The sequence below is a fragment of the Nicotiana tabacum genome, chromosome 3 (genome assembly GCF_000715075.1).
Source record: "Nicotiana tabacum cultivar K326 chromosome 3, ASM71507v2, whole genome shotgun sequence".
Lineage (NCBI taxonomy): Eukaryota > Viridiplantae > Streptophyta > Magnoliopsida > Solanales > Solanaceae > Nicotiana > Nicotiana tabacum.
In genome coordinates this window covers 169,409,041-169,433,112 of record NC_134082.1, presented here as the reverse complement: position 1 = coordinate 169,433,112, position 24,072 = coordinate 169,409,041, and the positions used below count along the sequence as shown (strand labels likewise).

The 24,072-nt window shown below is 36.5% G+C and overlaps 1 pseudogene; it reads right to left on the bottom strand.

Moving 5' to 3' along the window:
- Nucleotides 1-18,827: 18,827 nt before the first annotated feature.
- Nucleotides 18,828-21,251, bottom strand: LOC107815342 (GDSL esterase/lipase At1g29670-like; annotated as a pseudogene).
- Between the last annotated feature and the right edge of the window lie 2,821 nt (nt 21,252-24,072).

The window sequence follows — 24,072 nt, the reverse complement described above, 5'->3', positions numbered from 1 at the left end:
AAAACAAACATTTGCCGATTTTAGATTCGAAAATATCAAAACAAAATACGGACAAACATAAAATTCAAAAACTACTAACCGGATCAACACGACATATGTATGAACTGTTTTGACAAAACTCAAATAGGAATAAATCTGTCCAGACTCAACGACGAACTCACCTCCCTTGTAAACTTGACGAACTCAAAACGACGCTCGACGACCTCGACTAAAACTCAAACGAGCAGCTTGTCTGATGATACAGCAGCTGGACGAAGGAGAAGTGATGAACAGCAGCAGCTCGGAGGAACTGGACGTCGAGCAGCAGCAGTCCGGCGACAGCCCGGCCATGGTGATGCCCAAGCTCGGAGAAGCGAAGTGAGGTAGCTGTTCGTGCGTTCGGCTAGCCATGGAGTCAGCAGCGACGAGCTGCAGACATGGCATCCATGGGGTTTCATAAACAAGGGCAGTAGCGAGAGACAAAAGCAGTAGCGCGAGCTTGAAGCGGACACCGCAACAGCAGTTGGGTTCGTTCGAAGAAGGTCGATTTATAGGTAGCAGCTGCGACGAGAAAATAGCAGCAGTACGGAGGAGCTGGAGCAGTTGTTGGCTGCGTCAATGGGGGACGTTCGCGATGGTGAGGTCGAGGAAGAAGAAGGCAGAAGCGTCTGGTTAAGGGCAGCCATGGGAGGTCGTTTGGTGGTTCTTAGTTTTTGGAGAAGATGGAGCGTGGGGGCGGGTAGTTTTCTTTAGGTTTTAGGGTTTTGTTTTTTTTTTTTTTGTTCTTTTGCAAGATAGGGGTGTTTGGACTTTGGACGGATGTTTTTTTTGTTAATGGGGCGGACCGGGTCGACCCGGTTTGAAGTGGACTGGGTCATGGAGAAGATTGGGCAATTATTTGGGCCTGAGGTTGAAATTTGAAGAAATGGCCCAATCCGGTTTTTATTTGTATTTTTGTTATCTTTTCTTCTTTTATTTTCTAAAACTAAATTATAAAAGTACTTAAATTATTATTAAGAACTAAATTAAGTTATAAAAGCACAAATTAACTCCCAATAACAATTAACGCATAATTAAGTAATAATTAAGCACAAAATTGTTTATTTGGACATTAAATGCTAAAAATTCAAAAGATGCCTATTTTTGTAATTTTAATTTTTGTAAAACTAATTTAATTACTAACAATTGTAGAATTAAATCCTACATGCAAAATGCGACATATTTTTGTATTTTTTATTAATTTAACAAACAAGCAAACACAGACAAATACAAATAATTATCCAAAAATATCACAAAAATACTCAAAATTGCACACCAAGGAAAATCATTTTATTTTGCATTTTTTGGGAGTATTTCTCATATAGGGCAAAAATCACGTGCTTACAACCACAATCACGTACACCCATTTGCCGCATTGGCAAGGCGCCTCACCTGCCCTTTTTATTGCTTTCTCTGTCCCCCCACCAATTAATTGATCTATACTATCAACTCTATGTCCATCACAAAGCGCCAAACTTCAAATCTAAAACAAAAGCCTTCTTCAAACTGTAGCGGATAATAAAGCAGGGAAGAGTTTGCTTCATCCATGCCAATGATTATGACAATTGCAGCAGTAAACCATCATGTGGACTTGTGGTTCGGAAGGTGAAACGTGTGTGCAATAACCTCCAATAGATCACCAGCATACACAAAAAAAAGGAGCTCGGGCCTGTACAAACTGCACTTGAATAGAATCAGAACTGCGATTAAAAATAAATATATAAGATGGCACTAAAAAAAACTTTATTTTTTTCTTTCATTTTTGGCTCAAAAATTAGAAAAAGAAGACTTGACACAATATTTCCTGTTCATTCAACCATTCATGATCAACCTGTGTGCCTAAAACCTCATATCTAACAGATGACACCAACTGTCATAGCACAAGAAATAGGTCCAACAATCCTAAACACCCTCAGAACTGAACACATCCAACCTGCATAACATACTTCCTCAAGAGGCAAAAGGATATACCCTCAGAGCACATTCTCTACATCAAAAAACTCTTAATCTTTCATCTTCTATAACAAAAACAACACAATTACAAAGGCAATAAAACTATCTATCCTACTCGACAATCCTAAAAGTTTAGTCTCGAATCATGAAAATATCACTATCCTCCAGCTCAACCTAAAATATTAAAGCCTAATGCAACCCTCATAGTATGTCCAAGACACCCCACAACAAACATCACCACAACGAAAATTCTATTTTCAGAATCCTTTAGTCTCGTCACAGCACAACTCAACATATATCAAAGCCTAAAGCATCATATACAGTCCAAACAACATAATTTAAGGGCCAAGAAAACTATAAGTAACCACTAGAAAATCCAGAAAGTATAGCCTCCTCAAAAAACCACCATCCTCCAGCTATCCAAATATAATAAATCCTATTGCAACTTGACCCTTATACATCCTCCAATCCCAAAAACTATCAATACAGCTTAACATTAGCCTAATACATCAAGAAATATTAAAAACATGTTTAAGTTCTTTATAGCAACCTAATGAAAGAACGAAACCATAAACCACATAAGACAAGAAAAGAATTAGAAAATACAGAAAGAAGAACTAAGAAACACGTAGACAACGGATTACAAACCAGTGCAAAGAACCAACTAGGGAACACTCAAGAAAAAACTTGTAATGATCTCAATTTGTTAGAGGCATGTGGGTTGGTTCAAAGTCATGTGGGTAACAACTTGGCGCAGCATCACTTTGTAATCAATATAAACAGAGAAAGAATGTGAACTCATGCAGTGAATATTCAATTGGAATTTTCGTTCTTTCTCGATCTATTCCTTTCCTCATTTTGTTCTCCTCTCTTCTGTTCCTTCTCTATCTCTCTACCTTTCTACCTCTGTATCTCTCTACCTCTCTTTCTCTTATTCCTCTGCAGCCTTAAGGAACCATTTCTCCTCCCATCAGTAATAACTTGTTTTCCAACCTTCAACATGTCTCATTAAAGTATACTGCATAATATATTTCCTCAAGAGGCAATGCAGATCATTTTAAGCTATAACGATATACCCTCAAAGCACATTCTCCAGATCAAAAAACATCTGAATCTTTCATTTTCTACAGCAAAAACAACACAATTTCAAAGGCAATAAAACTATCTATCCCCACTTGGCAATCCTAAGAGTATAGCCTCGAATCCATAAAATCCCCCAGCTCAACCTAAAACATTAAAGCCTAATGCAACCTTCATAGCCAAACATATGTCCATAACAGCCCACAACAAACATCAACACGTTAAAAATCCTATTTTAGAATCCTTTAGTCTCGTCACAGCACAATTCAACATATATTGAAGCCTAAATCTTCATCTACAGTCCAAACAACATAATTTCAGAGCCAAGATAACTATCAGTCCCCAATGGAAAATCCAGAAAGTATAGTCTAGAATCCTCAAAAACCACCAATCTCCAGCCCTAGCTAAAACATTATCCTAATGCAACTTGACCCTTATATTTCCTCCAAACCCAAAAACTATCAATACAACTCACCATTAGCCTAACACATAAAGAAATGTTAAAAAAATTGACTTATATCTACCACAGAGATTTGTTTTCATTCTATTAATTGGTTCTACCTAAACTCCATACCCAAACTCTGAACCTTGTCAGCACACTTAACCTCTCAAAGAGCTATTCTCCCATAATTGTATTGGGAAAAAAACTGAATTTATATTAAAAATGATGTGGCATGACACGTGGATTAGTTGAATGGTCAAAGAACAGCAATTGACTAAGAGGCACGGTGAAAACAGCCACGAGAAGAAGAATTTAAATAAGCACGAGACGACGTATAGATACGAGTCTCGTACCAATTTAAATTATTTACAGCCAACGGATTAGAAGGCATTGAAAGCAAGGATCAGATGACAGAAAGGAGTCCAAATTCATTATTAAATGTCTGATACGTTATAAAGTTGGTATTTAATAGGAATGATTGTATAATGGCTTATTTAATGTCATTTATTGCTCATGATTATGTCATTAAAACTGATGCTTTATTCCTTTACCTAGAATGATCTATAAAAGGAAGAAGTATCATCATTTGTAAGGACACGAGATACTATTGAGAATACACTGAAATACTTATCTATTTACCCTCTACCATTGTTCTCAAAAGTATTTTATTTTTTGTCTCCTGATTATCAGTAACCCGAATTTTTCTTTTAGCTTTGACCAAGGACTCAGATTTTTGGTTAAACAAATTGGTTCCGTTACCGGGAATCTGATAATCTTTCCTTTTAAGCTATATCTTATCTATTATCGTCACCATGTCAAACAATAACGCCGACAACAACAGTAACAACACATTGGGAAGCCATGAAAATCAAATACATCAAAATCAAGATACCGTGGTTCCCTCTCCTTTAAATTCACCACGTCAATCTCGTGAAGGCACTCCTGTTACTGAATCCCGTGCTGATCAACAAGAGCAATCTGAACATTTTGAAGGAGTTACAACTGAAGCTTTGCAAAAGCTAATCGATGCACAAGTCGGCAAAGCTCTTCAGGCACTTGTTAGTCGATTGCCTGCTGCGCCACCTACGCCGACTCCTAATAATAATACATTGGAGAACCCCCGTTCTGGTCTTGATAATTCTGGAAACGGAGCAACCCCCAGTGAACCACAAGAAGGGGGACCAGGTAATTTAAATAATTCATATTTGCAAAATTTAGTACTAACCTTGCAGAAACAGCTGAAGGAACAAAATGAGCGAATAGAGCAAATCCCTGGAGTTCTACCAATAATAAAAGGAGTAGACATGGACAAATACTCACAACAACCATGGAAGCCTAGTGCTGCTCCCCTTCCAATTCCGAAAAAATTCAAAATGTCTGACATCCCGAAATATGATGGTACTACAGACCCACGTGACCACGTGACTGCATTTACAACTGGCGTGAAAGGCAACGACTTGACCAAACAAGAAATTGAATCAGTATTGGTCAAGAAATTTGGAGAAACACTCACCAAGGGTGCATTAACCTGGTATTCTCTTTTATCTGAAAATTCTATTAATTCTTTTGCTGAGCTTGCAGATTCTTTTATTAAAGCACATTCGGGAGCACAAAAAGTTGAGAAAAGGATGGAAGATATCTTCAAAAACAAACAAGGGGATTCGGAGTTGCTTAGAAACTTCGTTGATAGGTTCCAACGTGAAAGAATGACTCTACCTCGTGTGCCTGACAATTGGGCTGCTATAGCTTTTGCAAGTAATTTAAATGACAAAAGTTCTGAAGCCACGAGACGACTCAAAGAAAGTCTTCGAGAATTTCCTGCAACCATATGGAATGATGTTTACAATAGGTATAGCACGAAGCTGCGAATCGAAGAAGATACCGTACCTAAGCTCCATCATGAAAAAAGGGGCGGTACCCGAAGGTCAGATTCCAAAAAAAGATCAGGTAAAAACAGGTACGATCCATATATGGGACCCACAGGAAAGGACCCACGGTCGAAGCAAGATAACCAACAATACGATCAAAAGTTAAGGAACCGGGATTCTAGCTCTTCTTCAAAGTTCAGGAATGATAGGAATAGACAAGAATCACGTGATGATGACAGGAGTTTAAAGGCACGATTCGGTGGATATAATTTCAACGTCTCTACCTCCAAGCTCGTAGCTGTTTTAAGAAGCATGGGAGATAAGGTACGGTGGCCGAAAGAAATGCGGTCAAACCCAAGTAGACGCAATCCGGACCATTGGTGCGAATTTCACAATGATCACGGGCACAAAACTTCAGAATGCAGATTCCTGCAAAGTGAAGTAGATCATCTATTAAAGCAAGGATATCTCACTGAGTTATTTAGTGAGAAAGGAAAACAAGCTTATATGAAGAACAGACAAGAACCACCACAACCTCCTTCACCCAAAAGGACAGTGAATGTCATAAGCGGGGGAGAAGATATTCATGGCATAACTTACACAGCTTCAAACAAGGTTTCTAAGGTAACAATTACACACGGAAAACGGGTGCGGCAGGTCCTTGACAATGAAAGCATTTCGTTCGATGACGCAGATAACGAAGGAGTAACAACTCCACATAATGATGCACTGGTAATATCTTTACTTGTATATGATACTAATGTAAAGCGAGTTTTGATTGATCCAGGAAGTTCTGTAAATATTATATTACTAAGGGTAATGCGGGAAATGCAAGCTGAAGACAAAATGTTACCCAAGGCGCACACCTTGTCAGGTTTCGACAACTCAAGTGTAGTAACAAAATGTGAGGTAATACTAACAACTTTTGCTATGGGTGTTGTGAAGGAAACTAAATTTCAGGTAGTTGATATGGAAATGGCCTACAATATGATCATGGGAAGGCCATGGATACACGATATGGATGCTGTCCCATCAACCCTGCATCAAGTTATCAAATTCCCATCACCATGGGGAATTTGTCAAATTCGTGGGGATCAGCAGATGGCCAGAAATGTCAACGCTGTAACAAGTACGAGCGCCGTAAATAAAGCAAAATAGCAATTACAGGAAACAGTTGAAAGTAAAAGAGATCAAACTTCAACTGAACAAGAGAAAACAGATTTGGACTCAAAGCCTGACACAATTCAAGAACCTGAAGAGAACGAAAGCATCAAAACGACGATTGAAGAGCTTGATGTAGTGACGTTATTTGATCAACAGCCTGAACGGAAGATTTATATCGGGGCTAATTTAGACACGAACATGCGAGGTATAATAATCGAATTTTTAAAAGCTAACTTAGATTGCTTTGCTTGGTCTCACGCTGATATGACAGGGATACCTCCAAATGTGATGACTCACAAACTCAACGAGGACCCTTCTTTCACACCAGTAAAGCAAAAGAAATGGAAACAATGTGCTTTCAAGAACCAGGTGATTCAGGATGAAGTCCAAAAATTATTAAAAATCGGATCAATCCGTGAGGTAAAATATCCAACTTGGTTAGCTAATACGGTGATTGTACCCAAGAAAAATGGTAAGTGGCGTGTTTGTGTAGATTATACTGATTTAAATAAAGCATGTCCAAAAGATTCCTTTCCCTTACCACATATAGATCAACTAATTGATGCGACCGCAGGTCATGAACTTTTAAGTTTTTTAGATGCATACTCAGGATATAATCAAATCAAAATGGATCCTGGTGATGAAGAAAAAACTTCTTTGATCACAGACAGGGGGACTTATTGTTATAAAGTAATGCCCTTTGGTCTCAAAAATGCTGGGGCAACCTATCAAAGGTTGGTCACCAAAATGTTCCAAGAACATTTAGGGAAAACAATGGAGGTATATATAGACGATATGCTCGTCAAAACCCAGTAATCTCATGATCATATTTCTCATCTATCTATTACTTTTGAAATTTTGCGAAAATTTAGCATGAAACTCAACCCAGAAAAATGTGCATTTGGAGTTGCATCAGGTAAGTTTTTGGGTTTTCTTGTTTCTAACCGTGGTATTGAGGTGAATCCTTCTCAGATCAAAGCAATAGAAGAAATCCCGGATATCCTTACTAATAAAAAGGAAGTACAACGATTAACGGGAAGAATTGCAGCTTTGGGGAGATTTATTTCCAAATCCTCAGAAAGGTGTTTTAAGTTTTTCTCTGCACTTAAAAAGCAAGATCATTTTGAATGGAATGAAGATTGTCAGCAAGCCCTTAGAAATTTGAAAACTTATTTGTCAAAACCACCGTTGTTGGCAAAACCGAAGGTAGGGGAAAAACTTCTCATTTATCTGGCCGTATCTGAAGTCGCGGTAAGTGCTGTTTTAGTCCGCGAGGACCAAGGTAAACAATCTCCTATTTATTACGTAAGTAAGTCTTTATTGGAAGCTGAGACACGATACCCACAGTTAGAAAAATTAGCATTAGCTTTGGTCATGGCATCTAGAAAGTTAAGACCTTATTTTCAATGTCATCCCATTGTTGTAGTTACTGCTTTTCCGCTTCGAAATATTTTGCATAAACATGAGCTTTCAGGAAGATTAGTGAAATGGGCTATAGAACTAAGTGAATATGAAGTTATTTATCAACCCAGGACCGCTATAAAGTCTCAAGTACTAGCTGATTTCGTGGCTGATTTTAGCCAGGGGATGCATTTAGAAGCAGAGAAAGAATTATTAGTTTTTAATGGTGCGAACCCGGGGACTTGGGTTTTATACACTGACGGTTCATCTAATGTAAAAGGGGCAGGCTTAGGAATAGTCCTCGTACCACCTGCGGGGGAGACCATTAGACAGGCTATAAAATGTCATTCTATAACTAACAATGAAGTAGAATATGAAGCTGTAATTGCAGGTTTAGAATTAGCACGAGAACTCGGCATAACACAGATTATAATCAAGAGTGATTCTCAACTCGTGGTTAATCAGATGCTGGGGACTTACACAGCCAGAGAGTCACGAATGCAAGAATACCTCACAAAGGTACGGGATTTAGTAAAGCAATTCCAAACTTGGAAAGTAGTGCAAGTCCCAAGAGATGAGAATGCAGAGGCAGATGCTTTAGCAAACCTTGCATCCGCAGCAGACGTGGCAAACAATACAGATGCTTCAGTCATACATCTATTTCATTCTGTTCTCGAACCTGACAAAAACGAGGTAAATATTAATCATCTAACATGGGATTGGAGAAATGAAATTGTTGCCTTTTTACAGCACGGAACTGTGCCTAATGACAAAGGAAAGGCTTTCGCGCTTCGCAAAAGAGCTGCACGATATTGTTTATATCAAGGTAATCTTTATCGAAAGATGTTCGGCGGACCACTAGCAAGGTGTCTCGGCCCTTCTCAAACCGAATATGTCATGAGAGAAGTACATGAAGGACATTGTGGGAATCACGCAGGAGGACGGTCACTGGTAAGAACGTTAATTCGCACAAGATATTATTGGCCTAAGATGGAAGAAGAGGCAACCATTTTCGTGTCCAAATGTGATAAATGTCAAAGGTACGGCAATAATATGCACAGACCAGCTGAGTTACTACATACTGTTTTAGTCCCTTGGCCCTTTATGAAATGGGGAATGGATATCGTAGGTCCACTTCCACAAGCGAAAGGTCAGGTAAAATTTCTACTCGTACTTACAGATTATTTCACTAAATGGGTAGAAGCAGGGGCATTTAAACAGGTACGAGAAAAAGAAGTTAAAGACTTCATATGGCGCAATATAATATGCCGCTTTGGAGTACCAAAGGAGATCGTATGTGACAATGGACCACAATTCATTGGAGCACAAGTTACAGAATTTTTTCAAAGTTGGCAGATCAAAAGAATAACATCTACGCCATACCATCCAGTGGGAAATGGACAAGCGGAATCAACTAACAAAGTTATTATCAATAACTTGAAAAAGAGGTTACAAGATTCAAAAGGTAATTGGCCTGAGGTGTTACCCGGAGTACTATGGGCTTATCGTACAACGACCAAAACAGGCACTGGAGAAACACCATTTTCGATGGTTTATGGTACGGAAGCCTTAATACCAGTTGAAATAGGTGAGCCAAGCACACAGTACGATCAGGCAACGGAGGAATCTAATAATGAAGAGATGCGGGTTAGCCTAGATTTACTTGAAGGAAGAAGAGAGGCTGTTTTGATAAGGATGGCAGCACAAAAGCAAGTAATAGAACGATATTACAACAGGAAAGCACGCCTCAGATTTTTCAAAATTGGGGACTTTGTGCTTAAAAAGGTTTTCCAATCTACAAAAGCTGTTAACTCAGGAAAGCTAAGTCCAACATGGGAAGGACCATACAAAGTTCGTGGCATTGCGGGAAAAGGAGCATACCAGTTGGAAACAATGGATGGTAAAGTTTTACCCTCACATTGGAATGTTGTCCACTTAAAAAGATATTACTTTTAAGAAAGTACCTACGGTCAGGTATCATCATGTAAAAATTCTTCTCTTGATTTTTTAATATTTTACTAACGATTTTAGATGCTAGGCTAAATATCCTAACTCGTGCCAAATGATGAGTCACAACCTGCAAGGCAAAATGGAGTATGCATAAATTCCTAGCCCAGGGTTACAATTAATCTGATGGAAATACACACGAGTTAGGCAGTCTTCATCTATAATCACATAGTCGAGTTCCGTATATCTTTCTGTTTCAGGAAAAGGGCCAAAGTAAAAAGAAATAAACAAGTGTTCGAGGCTTCATACTTCACCGCTCAAACACTTGAGGGACTACATATTATACACAGATAGGTGCAAAGAAACAGATACAAGTATCGAATAAAAGTCGGCCAAACTGAAGCAAGTGTTGAGAAGAAGTTACGAAGTCTTCAGCATTCATGAGAACAACAGAGTCATCTCTCAAACTCATAAACAAAGTCACCTCTCAAACCCTTCTTAACATGTAAAGATAGGGTCATGACTATGTACTGAAACAGGTTATAAAAAAAACCTTGTTTAGTTTATGTTATTTACAAATGTGTTACAAGAAAAACGGTTACGAGAAAAGTTGTAGATGTATTGTAATACATGTAACAGTCAAACACTTGTTAAAAGTTTATGAATGAAAACTTGCCAAAGTTGTTTCATACAAAACGTGTGTTTTCCTATTACTTTCATCGTATTTTAACACCATTATGAAGTTGAGACGTCTTCTTCATTAAGTGTCGATAAAATAAAAGGGCCCTCTTTTATAAGCCTCATGTCAATAAGTCATGGGAGAATCATAAAGCATTTTCAAAGGATAAAAATGCTAAACTATTCTATAAGTCCTAAATAAGTAAAGAAAAGGCAAGAGTAGAACACATTGAAGTTTTAACAAACTTCTTGATCTAATTAAAAAAACTAAGTAGAAACTTAGTCAATAAAAGTTTATACAATTGCCCCATTATGATAACTGGGGACTTTCACCAAAAAATCCCTTAAAACTAAGGGATAAAATCATCATTCAATTGAAGGGGTTAGTACATCAGAAGTTGCAATATGAATTTCATTTTCAGCCACAGGTACGGTGGCAACTTCTGAAGAAGCAGCAACAGGAACGGTTTCAGCTGAGCTTGAGGGGATTGTCACGGAAGTTTCAACTTCCATAGACTGGGTTGTAGAAGTTTCACCCTCTGAAGCTGGAATAGCAACATTTTCAGGAACTTCAAGGGCAAGAGAAGGAGTATCAGTAGACTGTTGGCTTTTCTCGATGGTGTCTATGACTTTAGCCAGTTCAGACTGCAAGTCAAAACCCTCTTGAGCAGCTTCCGTCAAAGCATCACGACGAGAATTCAGAAAAGCCCAACTCACTTCTATGTTGAAATTTTCCTCTAGAAGTCCATATTCCTTTTCCCACATAGCAAGATCGTTTTTTAAAATTTGATTTTCAGCTAAATGGGAATCAAGGGAAGCTTCAAGAGAAGCATGAGAACTCTTCAAGGCTTGAATCTCGACAGAAGAAGTCTGTAAGTCAGCCTGAGCTTGAGTTAAGTTTTGCACTAACTCTCCTGCATATTCTTCCTTTTTAGCCAAAAGTGCCTTCAGCTCTCTAACTTCTTCACTAGCTCTGGATAATTATTCTGATAAAGAGCATTCCAAAAGCTCTTTATCTCTTTTCAATTGGCTTGAAGAAGCTCTGACTGTTGCCAGCTCAGAAGTTAAACCACGGTTTTGCAGCTCTAGGAGGTTTTTATTTTCTTGCAACTCTTCTATAGTCCCTTGAGCATTTTCGAACTGCTCCTTCCAGTTGGTTGCTTCAAGTTGGGCACCCCTAGCAATTTCCTCAGCCTCGTGGACAGACTTCTCAGACTCACGAGCTTTTCTTTCCAGTGAGGAAATTCTTCTCATTAATTCCGTGCTAATAAGGTTAGCCTACAGAGGTAAGTCATGGAAATGAGAAATTGAAGATAATTTAAAAAAAAGAGAAGATAAAAAAAACTTGTTGGTTGAAATACCTTCAAAGTAGAATGAACTACGTCGTTCATCAAAGTTAAGCAGCTATGGCTCTCCATCTTCTTCTTCTCGATATCACCAATGAGAGGTTCGAGCCAAACATCGGCTCTGCCAGTCTTCCTCAGGAGGCTATGATTGGCAGGAACTTCCAAAGTAACACTTCTCATTGACATATTTCCGCTGCTAGAACCTGTCTTTGTATGATGAACAGAGGGAAGAGGAGCAGCGGAGGGAATAGAAGGAATGGAGGGAAAAGATGTCGAAACCAACACCGGAGCAGAAGCAGGTGCGGTTGAAGTAGCCAAGGGAACAGATATAGGAGCAGTAGAAATTGGCAAACAAATGGAAGGTGTTAAAGCTGGTAAAGAAACACTTACGATAGGCAGAGGAATGGAGGAAATAGGAACAAGTGAGGAAAGAGGAGCTTCGTCAAAAACAGGTCCGAGCTCGCCACTCTCGAAACCACTGTCAAAAAGGTGCTGAATTGATTCATTATTATCTCTTGGTTCGGCATCCTCATCAGATTGAATCAAAACAGGCTCGGTGGCGGAGGTACGAGCAGGAGTGTTTTCAATTTCATCATCAATGACTATTCGTCTCCTGGCCCTTGGCCTGGTAATTAGGGAGGTACCCTCCTCTTCTTCTTCAGAACTTTCCTTTGTAGCTTTTCTTTTAGGCAACAAGGGTCGAGCCTTATCTAAATCCAGAGCAGCATTCGCAGACATGCGAATGGCCATAGCTATTTCAGCTGTCATTCCTCTAATGCCAAATCCTGATTAAAGAATGGATATACATGATTAAAGTTGAGGAAAAAGTGCTTAACATGTAAAACAAAATTTTGTAAAAGAGGGGATACCGTGTGTTTTGACTTTCCAGCCATGTAAGGAAGAAATTGATTTCCAAGTTCTTTGCTCCCTAGTAGCAATTTTCAAAAGTGAGTCTACCCAACCACGAAAGTTGGGAATAGGTTTCACATCTCCCATGGTTGCTACAAAAAACCAAGAAGGGACGAGGTTAAAAAATAACATTCTTTTGAAATTCTCAAAAGTAGGTACGGTAAATAAGAGAAAACTTACGTTCAAAATTCCACTTCTCAGGAAAGGGAATATTTGTTTCACCAATCAAATCCACTGTACGGACAGCAACATAACGGATATACCATCCACGATCTCTATCATCCTCAGGGTTTACCAAAACTTTTTTGCTCCTTGCAGTTAAGGTGAAAATCCCATGGCGTATTAAGTTGGGATGGTATAGATGAATGAGATGAGAAAAGGTGAAATTGACATTGGCCTTGGATGATAAATATCTCAAACAAGCCACTGTTCTCCACACCAATGGACCAATTTGGGCCAAACAAATGGTAAAGAAACGACAAAAATCGAGAATAACTGGGTCAATCGGAGGATTAAAACCCAAAGTGAAGGGATAAGTGTAAACAGAAGAATACCCATTTCTAAAGGAAGAAATTCTTTGATTTGGGGAAGGAATTGACATTCGAAGACTATCCTTCCAATTACAATATCTTCTTATAGTGGGGATTGTAAGCTCGGTTACTAATGTTGGGTAAGTATCGGCTCTTTCTAAATTTTTAATTTGTTTTTGAAGAGACGTTTTGTCACTTTCAAAAGATAAATCACTGGGAACTATATCATCAACTGAGGGTTCTTGAGAAGTATCAAGAATTTCCCTACTCTTAGAAGAAGGGGATTTTGGAACAAAACTCCTTGAAGAAGAACCAGAGGAACCACCTCGCGTAGATTCTAACCCTGTTCGAGGCCTACTTCCTCCGCCTCTTCTGTGTCTAATAGGGGCGTTGGGGAACTGATCTAGAATTGGAACTTTTTTACGGTTAGGGTTTGAAGAAGACATTGTCAAGAAGAAGGTATGTGTCGAAGATTAGTGAAGAAGACAAAGGAAGACAAAGTTATGTGTAAAATGGGAACCGTCAACTTTTTAAGTATAATGATGAAAAGCCTATAATAAAGGCAGCTATCACTTCGTAAATAGTGAGAATGAAGAAGTCTCGAAGAAAGGAATGAATAGCGGAATCAATTATAAAATGACACATGGACAGAGCATTAAATGGAAAAGACTGCTGAGACGTTAGTACTGTCATGAGCATTAATTGTGGCAAAAGTTCTTTTTACATGAAGATCCACTTCCCAATTATTTAATTGATAAAAAAAATGGAAAGTGGAGGGACTATCTGTATTGGGAAAAAAACTGAATTTATATTAAAAATGATGTGGCATGACACGTGGATTAGTTGAATGGTCAAAGAACAGCAATTGACTAAGAGGCACGGTGAAAACAGCCACGGGAAGAAGAATTTAAATAAGCACGAGACGACGTATAGATACGAGTCTCGTACCAATTTAAATTATTTGCAGCCAACGGATTAGAATGCATTGAAAGCAAGGATCAGATGACAGAAAGGAGTCCAAATTCATTATTAAATGTCTGATACGTTATAAAGTTGGTATTTAATAGGAATGATTGTATAACGGCTTATTTAATGTCATTTATTGCTCATGATTATGTCATTAAAACTGATGCTTTATTCCTTTACCTAGAATGATCTATAAAAGGAAGAAGTATCACCATTTGTAGGGACACGAGATACTATTGAGAATACACTGAAATACTTATCTATTTACCCTCTGTCATTGTTCTCAAAAGTATTTTATTTTTTGTCTCTTGATTATCAGTAACCCGAATTTTTCTTTTAGCTTTGACCAAGGACTCAAATTTTTGGTTAAACAATAATCAAGCAAGAAACCGAAAAAAGGTCTAGTGTTGTAGTTTTTTTAAAATTGAATTAGAGTAACACACACTTGAAAAATACTTCAGAGATATGAAAAAGATTGGATATTTACAACAGATTTCAGGATTTGGCTTGGTGGGCGTCGATGAAATTATCAAGAAGATGGAACTTTTGGAGAAGTAAAAAAAGATTGGTTTTTTGGGACAGAATTGAGGATTTGACTTACAGGGTATGGATGAAATTGTCAAGAAAGAAGATGGAACTGGAAGTGTGTGCATGTTTAGTTAACAGGGAAAAATGATTGGAAGATGTATCCAGAGAAAATTTAGTGTAGATCTTTCTACCTATGTTAATACAAATGCTGGACTTCTTATCTTAAAATATGCTGTACTTGGCATATTTTTTATTTTTTTTATTTTTTTATTTTTTTTTACTTGGCTTATTACTAGCTACTGACTTTTTATTAATAAAAGTTTACCTTTACTGATCAATTAAAAAACACAGAAAAATAACCTAAAGCACATAAAGAACAAATTACAAAACAAAGCAAAGAACCAACTAGAAAACACAAACGAACAATATTTTTTGTTTTTTTGTTTTTTGTTTTTTGTTTTTTTATTTTTTATTTTTTACTTATTACTACTAGCTATTGAGTTTTTATTAATAAAAGTTTGCCTTTACTACTCAAAAAAAAGAAACAGAAAGCACATAAAGAACAGAGAAAAGAACCAACTAGAAAACACAAAGGAACAAAGTGCAAAACATGCAACACATACGGAAAGCACGACATAATCTTGAAACGAAAAGAACGAGACAGAAGACGATGGACAGTTAATATGAATCACAGAAACCACAAAAAGAAGGGGAACACGAACAAACACAAGAAACGAACAAGAAAAACCAAAGAAAGAACGAACTAAAAAATTAACAAGCAACATCTATGGAAAGAACACGAAAGCAAACAACGTCTAAGCCGCAAGAAGGGGGAATAAAATAGAAAGCTGAGAAAGAACGAAACAAAACCCATATAAAGAACGAAAACATAGACGAACATAGTGAAAAAACATGAAACAACTATGGAACAAAAATAAAAACTTATACTATGACATACTAGTAAAGATTAAAGAGAAGTTCAAGCTTAGTTTTAAGATGAGAAAGAGACCTGTGTTTGCCGTTGCTGCTACGAGCCCTGCACTCTGCTGCAGGTGGCTGCTCTAATGGCAGTCCCTTAGACGACTCCCAAGCAAATCTACTGAGTATGGGGCGAAAGTTGAGCCTTTTCCACATCTGAACAGCGGTCGGCTTTGGGTCATTTACCCCCCGCTTCAGAAACTCTTTCCGCAGTTTAGATTTGTTCGGAAAAACCTTGGTGATTTTGGTACCTGGCTTCGCAACAGAACGTAAATACAAAGCCTCCCCTTTTTCAGTGTAAACATCCCATTCTTCTTCACTGTGAACTTTGCTCTCGAAGACACCTTTCAAACAACAAGAATAAGCTGCCATCGTTGCCTGTCTAACATGCGGCAAAGGCACGAAAGAGAGTTAATTATAGGCGTAATTAACTATAGGGTAAATTATAGAGAATGACAAAATTGGTCCCTTACTTTTCCGTAGGTTAAAAGTGGTCTCTTTAATATATTCTTGATTGGTTTTAACCCTTTTAAGTTTGTCAAAAGTAGTGTTTGGTCTATACTAAATATTTAACAATTTGTGGTCGTTGAATTAACGAGAACAATTTTTTTTTTAAAAAAAAGATTTTAACATGAACTCACATTTATACGTGCAATTTGTCCTATTTTTAATCGATTTCCGGAGATCGAGCAGCTTTTTGGGTGCAATTGTTTGTTACTCCCTCTGTCCCAATTTGTTTGATGCAGTTAGGATTTTAAGAGTCAAATGAGTTTTTTTACTATGATTTTTTTGTATGCTTTATAATATTTTGAATTTTTAATTATTGTAACTTATAATACTTTCATATAGTTTCTAAATATGTAAATTTTATTTTAAAAATTAAAGATTATATGTCCAAATTCACGGTAAAAATTGAGAAGATTGACTCTCGAAATTCAAACTGCGACGAATAAATGGGGGTAGAAGGAGAATCTCTTATATGTTTCTGATATGTATTGCAATTTTTAGTGTTGCGACTTCTTGGTTTGATAACACTTTCCTGGTATTTCAATTTAAAAATTTTATAACTGTTTTTTGTTAAATATAACAGTCATATTTTGTTAAATATTTGATAAAGATCAAAAGTGCTTACTTTCTAAAAATATTTAATGGACCAAAAATGCTCAAGAATACATTAAAGGAACCATTTTAAACCTACTCCCAAATATAACGAGCCATTTGTGTCATTTTCTCAGTAAATTACTTTAGGAATATAGTCTTGTAAATTGTAATATGACTCAGATGCAGATACATACACCTAGGATATTTAAAATATAACACTTACACTCCTATGTTATAAGAAATTTACACAAATATTATATAACGGTATTATGTCTATTTGAAAATGAATTGTACACGTAAACACCTTATATAATGGAAATCATATACTACAACGAAACATTCATGTAACTACGCAATTCAATTTAAAACAAGCGGAATAATAGAAATCAAACTCGAATGAAACACTGTGAAGTTCTTATACATTTGTTATTGTATTTTTTTTTAAGAAAATACAAAATAGCTTACATGTTCAAATTGCAAAAAAAAATATATATATTGCAAGTATTTTTTTTTTTAGAACCAACTAAACATTTTATTACTCTTCCAGAAAGAGTGTGCAGATGATCTGAGGAGTTGTACATAGATATTAACTTCATTAATTTTTCCTGAAATATAGATAAAACTATCTTTACAAAGAGAGATGAAGCAAATGCAATTGGTAAGTGGATGCATAAGCCATTTAGCCATGATGCATGAAGTATCCAGGCTATACAAAAGATAGAAATCTGAATTAGCCACTAATCTAGCTAATTTGTCTGCAACTTAATTAATCTTCCTGAGAAGTAGTAATCAAGTATATTATTGACGTTCAATAATAAAATAAATAAAAAATAAAAAATTATGATAAATAATTTGCTCATATCAATAATTTTATTAATAGCAATCAATCAGACTTGAATATTTACAAATTTGAGAATCAAGTGCGTAATTTTTTTTGTAAATTATGAAGTGCAGGCAATAAAAGATAGCGCATGGAAAATAGAGGTAGATTTTGTAATAAATTCCTAAAAGTTGCCTATTTATACCCATATTGTGTGATAAATTCATTATATAATTATTCTATTAATGAACTTAAATTACATTATATTATAAGATATAATATTTTTAAAATTATGAATAAAATACCTACAAAAAATATCTGGATGATATAGAAAGGTATAATATTACATATATGGGGAATTGAAAATCTCAAGGGTAAGATAGACATCGCGGCGCAAAATTAAAAGATGCGAATAATAATTTTTCAAAGTTGATAGATGAGTTTGATTTTTTAAAACAAACTTGGAGGATAGAAATGATTTTCACCTATTTATAATACTACAAATCAAATCAAATTAAGCACAAAGCATGAAGAGGCAACCAAGATCTCAAATCAGAATCAGATATAGGTCAATTTCAACTAAAAATTAGCCCATTAATACTGAACATCTCATACATCAAAGCCTAAATTATGAATGAAGAGGTACTAAATCCTTAATCGCTGCCTCAAAGAACGATTCAAATGTACCTTCATGACAGGCCAGTTTGATAATCAATACATACTAAACAAATGTGCTGAGCTAGAGTGTCATGTGTTCGACCGAATTCAGTAGCTTTAGTTCGAATTCTGTATTTATCTTTAAAAAACCATTAAATATGTACAAATTACTATTAAGTTAGAACCCAATAATTTAATACGATTTGAATCTCGAACCTATAAGTTTGAAATTTTGGCTTCACCTCTGACTAAACAGTAAACACCACACACCATCACCATAGTTGTTTGCCAAACCTCCGCAAAGGGTTTGAAAGTTAAGTTTGACGACGCATATATGAAAATACCTGTACTAATTACCCTTTATGCCACAAGACTACTAGCTCGATCAATGCATAACAAGTACATTTTCAAACTTAATTATGTAATTTCAACACATGATTAGCTTATAGTAATAAAATTCTCATTGAAAGTGGAAGATGGAAATACAAAATTTCAGCAATAGAAAAACTGACGAGATTAAACTCTTCCGATTACATCTTATATATAGTAAATGATGAGAACTCCACAAGAAAATTTAATTTGAAAGGAAGATGCATGACACTTGATTTGTCATCTCTCTATCTTCAAAGTTGAGCTAGGCGACTAATATCAAAAGGGTATGCATCAGATGATTTTTGAGCTCTATATGATCTCCTCCCAACCACTACATTTGCAACTTCAGTTGGATGAAATGCATCCCAAAATAGATATTGATCTCTATTTCTGCATGGTCTTTGGAAAGGAAGACATGTAATCTGGCCATTATTTCTTCCTACCCCACAACATCCAGCATTTGTCACACTAAGTCCTGAAATAATTAATAGACTCAGATTAAACAAATCATAATGAAATATTTATAATTCCATCAAAGTGAATCTGAGATGAGAAAACTTACCAAAGGCAGAGGGATTATCAATTAAGTCTTGGAAAATCCCATAAGCATTAATGTAAATGAATTTTGCATCTGGGGTATTTCCATTCAAGTTATCAACAAGTGCCTTTAGTTTGTTGTTGAATAATTGGTTTGCTACATTGATTCTTTGTACACAGGTTCTCCCATCTGGGCTGTTCTGGGCCAATGCATTTGGGCTGCACCCTATTTGGCCCACTCCAATCAACGCAAACTTCCTTGCTCCATTGTTGTATAAAATCTATGACCACAAAACATACAATTATCAAATACTTACTATATTAATATTAGAAAGGGGGAGTAAATAAATATATGTGTATATAAAATACAACTTACCTTTAGTTGCTGAGTGTATTGTTGAATAAGAACGCTAGCATATTGTTCAGGAGTGAATTGTCTGCTAGTGGGGTAATAAAGAGGCATGAAATAATTGTTGAGATAGTCATTGCTGCCCAATCCAACAGAGTATATGCACTTGCTCAAATAATCTGCTGCTGCATTTTCATTTCCTAGTATTTGCACTACTTGTTGCACTGTGTTTCTGTAATTATTCACTTGTCCAGAAAAGGAACAGAATTCTGGATTCCTTCATCAGGTATTTTTATTTGGGCAAAATACAAAATTGGTAGGCCGGCTGAAACTAATTGCATTTGCTAGCCAAAAAGTATATAAAATAAATACTATATTATATGTATAAAATACACATATATACACACAATATACATTTTGTCTGTTATTGTTTTTTGGAGAGGCTAAAAATATACATTTCTCAAAACATAAACCCTCAAACTGGACGAAAAAATTACAATAAAATCATAAATTTTAAGAATAAAAAGAATTTGATGAAGTACCAGTTGTCTGCCAGTTTCATCTCTAATTCCAGCAGCCGCAGAAGCGTAATTGACACCTCCGAGAATGTCTCTACCCCTAGCAGTTGCATAGGGTGGAATATAACCATTGAAGCCCAGTTGTTCCGCTGTAAATTTAAGACATATCACAGTAAGTTAATCAGAACTTTTTCCTAGCAAAAGCTCTAAAGAGAAAAATTTACAGCAAAATAGTTTCTTTCTTTTCCTTTTTGTTTTCCCAATAACTATATTATATAAATTAAAAAAAAAACTATAATATGAATCACCACTGTTATACAATTTGGTTGCTCTTACATTATATACTCTCTTTTTAGTTAGCTGAAAGATTTTAGTTGGAGGTAGGAGTTATTCCCCACGCATGTAGCCAAATTTATTAAGGGGAGAAATTGCCGCAAGTAAACAATATTTATTGTGATTTTGATTTATGTTAATTGAAGAATTAAAGGACAACTATGACTACGTATATGAAGATGCCTAATGGACCAACAGTTAAATATTTTGTTCTATTATTTAAAAGGAGTCAGCGACATTAAAAATTGTAAAAAAATAAATAAATTCTATGTAGTAAAATAAACATAATTGCATAGATTTGGATCCTATAGACTCCTTTTGTAAGAGGTTTTCCGAGCTTAAATTAACTTCATACCAATCCAAACTAGATATATATTTTGTATCACACACAAGAAAAAAGGATCGGGTCTTACCAATGACATCAACTGTAGTTTTTCCATTGGAAAATCTCCCGGTAGGACCACCAGGGAAATCAATACCATAAGGCAAGTAATTAGCCCTAGCCAATGACTGAATATTGTTGTTATTCCCATTATCTACTAAAGAATCACCAAATATAAAATAACAAGGCACTTGTTGTGCATTTGCTCCATAATATCCCAAGCTGATCAACCCTAAAACCACCACATATTGCACCACCAATATCCATCTCCTCGACTCTTCGGTACCCATTCTAATTTCAGACCCTTAGCTTTGGCTTGCTAGGAGTGATAATAATGAGATGTGGGATGAAAAGTTTGGAAAATGAATGAGAATATATAGATATTGAAAGTCAAACATAGAGAGACAAAAGAGTGGGAATAGACCACCGAAAACGATTGATAATACATGTAAATTTATGTAACTTTTACAGATGAGAAGTTGGTTAGATTGCATTAAATTCACGCGGATATTATTAGTACTTGTAGTAGATTTTCCACAGTGATTAGCCGGCCACTCACTTTTTTTCTTTTAGCTAATGTCCCGCTCTAAATTTTCACTTTTTGCATGGAGCTAGCTAAGTATACTTCATATGTACTCTATGAACAAAATTCCGGTTTGTTCATGCATGCAGAATTAATGAACTGTGTCTTCATTAGTCAGTGGTACTAAGCTACAAAAATGTCGTTATCATCTCGATCATTGTACATTAATGATACAGGGACCATGTCATTATTCATTAACACCTTGAATCATTATCCTGCAGAAATGCTGTAAGGTTGCGTATGTACCTTAATAGACCCTTGTAATCTGGCCCTTCCGGGACCCTGTGCATATAGCGGGAGTTTGGAGTATCGGACTGCCGCTTTTTTTAATTAGCATGTGCTTTCTCATAAAGCTTATTCTGAATCTTGCAATTCAGTTGATTCGTTGCATTCTTTTCCTGAATAGTTTGATGTTGTTAAAATCAGTTCAAATATAGAATAGTAAACAAATTAACTTAGCTTATTAAGTTTGAGTTTAGAGGAAAAAATATAGTCTAATCAATTTTGGATATCTTTTTTACTATTTAATTTGGTAGGGAAGGGGTGGAGAGGCATGGGGAAGAAAAAGGTATGGCAAGAATTAAACCTTACACATTGATGATATGTAGAATAGTATATAGCTAGTTACCACATGCATATATAAATTCAATTTTACATTATTTTATCTTCATATTTAATAATCAGAAATCGATCGACATGCAAAAATTAAATTCACAACCTCCCAACTACTAGACAAGCATATAAAATTGATTTTGCACATTAAAGTGCCAAAATGCATATTGCAAAGTCTTAATCAGCTGTCATGAGCAAACCATGAAATGATCAAAGTCTTCTACAATTGCCTCAAATATTTGGTTTGACTTTACACTTTATTCGCCAAATAAAATAAAAAAAACATGCATGTGAGTAATGGCCCAGAGAAGACAAAGAAGATAGCGAGTTTCAGTAGAAGAACAGTCCCTATCAATAGCCATGCTAGCTAATAGCTAGCTAGCTTGCCATAGAGCCAATGCCATTAATGCAAAGTTTTGGGAAGACTTAGTCATATATATGGTGAACAAAATCTACGATTTACATAAATAGGGATAAGGAGTTCTTGTATTTATGAGGAGAAGTGATGATAGTGTGGATTGAAATTGAATAGTGGATACTCTTGCCAGCCACATGGTTTTGAAGAGGAAAGTAGGATACAGAAAGTTATGGGATCATTATATCGTTGACCATTTGGCCACTTTGAATTTGGTTGCGGAATTGATTTTATAATAATTGGTTTTTAAAGAAATAAAATAATTTAGGGATGGGTTCGTTGTCTAAAAAAAATTCAAACAGAAACAACAACAACAACAACAACGACCCAATATAATCCCACAAGTGGGGTCTGGGGAGGGTAATATGTACGCAGACCTTACCCCTACCCCGAAGGGTAGGGAGGCTGTTTCCAGGAGACCCTCGGCTCAAAAAACAATAGGAGATGATATATTAGTACCATAAAAATGCGTAATAAAAATAACAACAATATATAAGAGATATGAAATATGAAATATAGGCTACTAAATACGAAAATACGAAAATACGAAATAGATGGCTGGTATAGTACAACTAGAAGGTAAAGCCCTGCCTCAATAGACGATCAATGACATTCCTAGTCTAACTCCTAACTGGATAGTCTCCCTCTATTGTGTTGTAGAAATATTCACACTCTCCCCTAACCTACAACCCTAATGTTCGACCTCCATAAATCTCTATCAAGGGTCATGTCCTCAGTAATCCTAAGTCGTGCCATGTCATGTCTGATCACCTCTCCCCAATACTTCTTAGGTCTCTCTCTACCTCTCCGCGTGTCCACTACAGCCAGTCGCTCACACCTCCTCACCGGTGCATCAGTGCTCCTCCTCTGAATGTGCCCGAACCATCTGAGTCTCACTTCCCGCATCTTGTCCTCCATGGGGGCCACACCCACCTTCTCTCGAATATTTTCATTCCTAATCTTATCCATCCTTGTATGCCAGCACATCCACCTCAACATCTTCATCTCTGCTACTTTCATCTTCTGGGTGTGTGAGTTCTTTACCGGCCAACATTCAGTTCCATACAACATGGCAGGCCTAACCACTGCTCTATAAAACTTTCCTTTTAGTAACAGTGGCACTTTCTTGTCACACAAGACTCCCGACGCTAACCTCCACTTCATCCACCCCACCCCTATACGGTGTGTGACATCCTCGTCAATCTCCCCGATCCCCTGAATAACCGATCCAAGGTACTTGAAACTACCTTTCTTGGGAATGACTTGAGAGTCAAGCCTCACTTCAACTCCCGCTTCCGTCGGCTCAACTCCAAATTTGCACTCGAGGTATTCCGCTTCCGTTGGATCCTAATTCCTCAATTGGAATTTTATTAGAAACCCAAACAGAAAGTGGATCCTAATTCAAGTGGAACTTTAGTAGAAAGATCAGGTCCTTGATAGTCAAATTATTAATTGCCAATCAGGCTTGTTCTTATAACTTTAGTTGAGCTGTTATGACCTTTAATTTCTATTTAATTAACTCGAACCATAATAATTTGTTGATTTTGTCCACTTTTATTTATTTGGTACTCTGTTTACAATATGA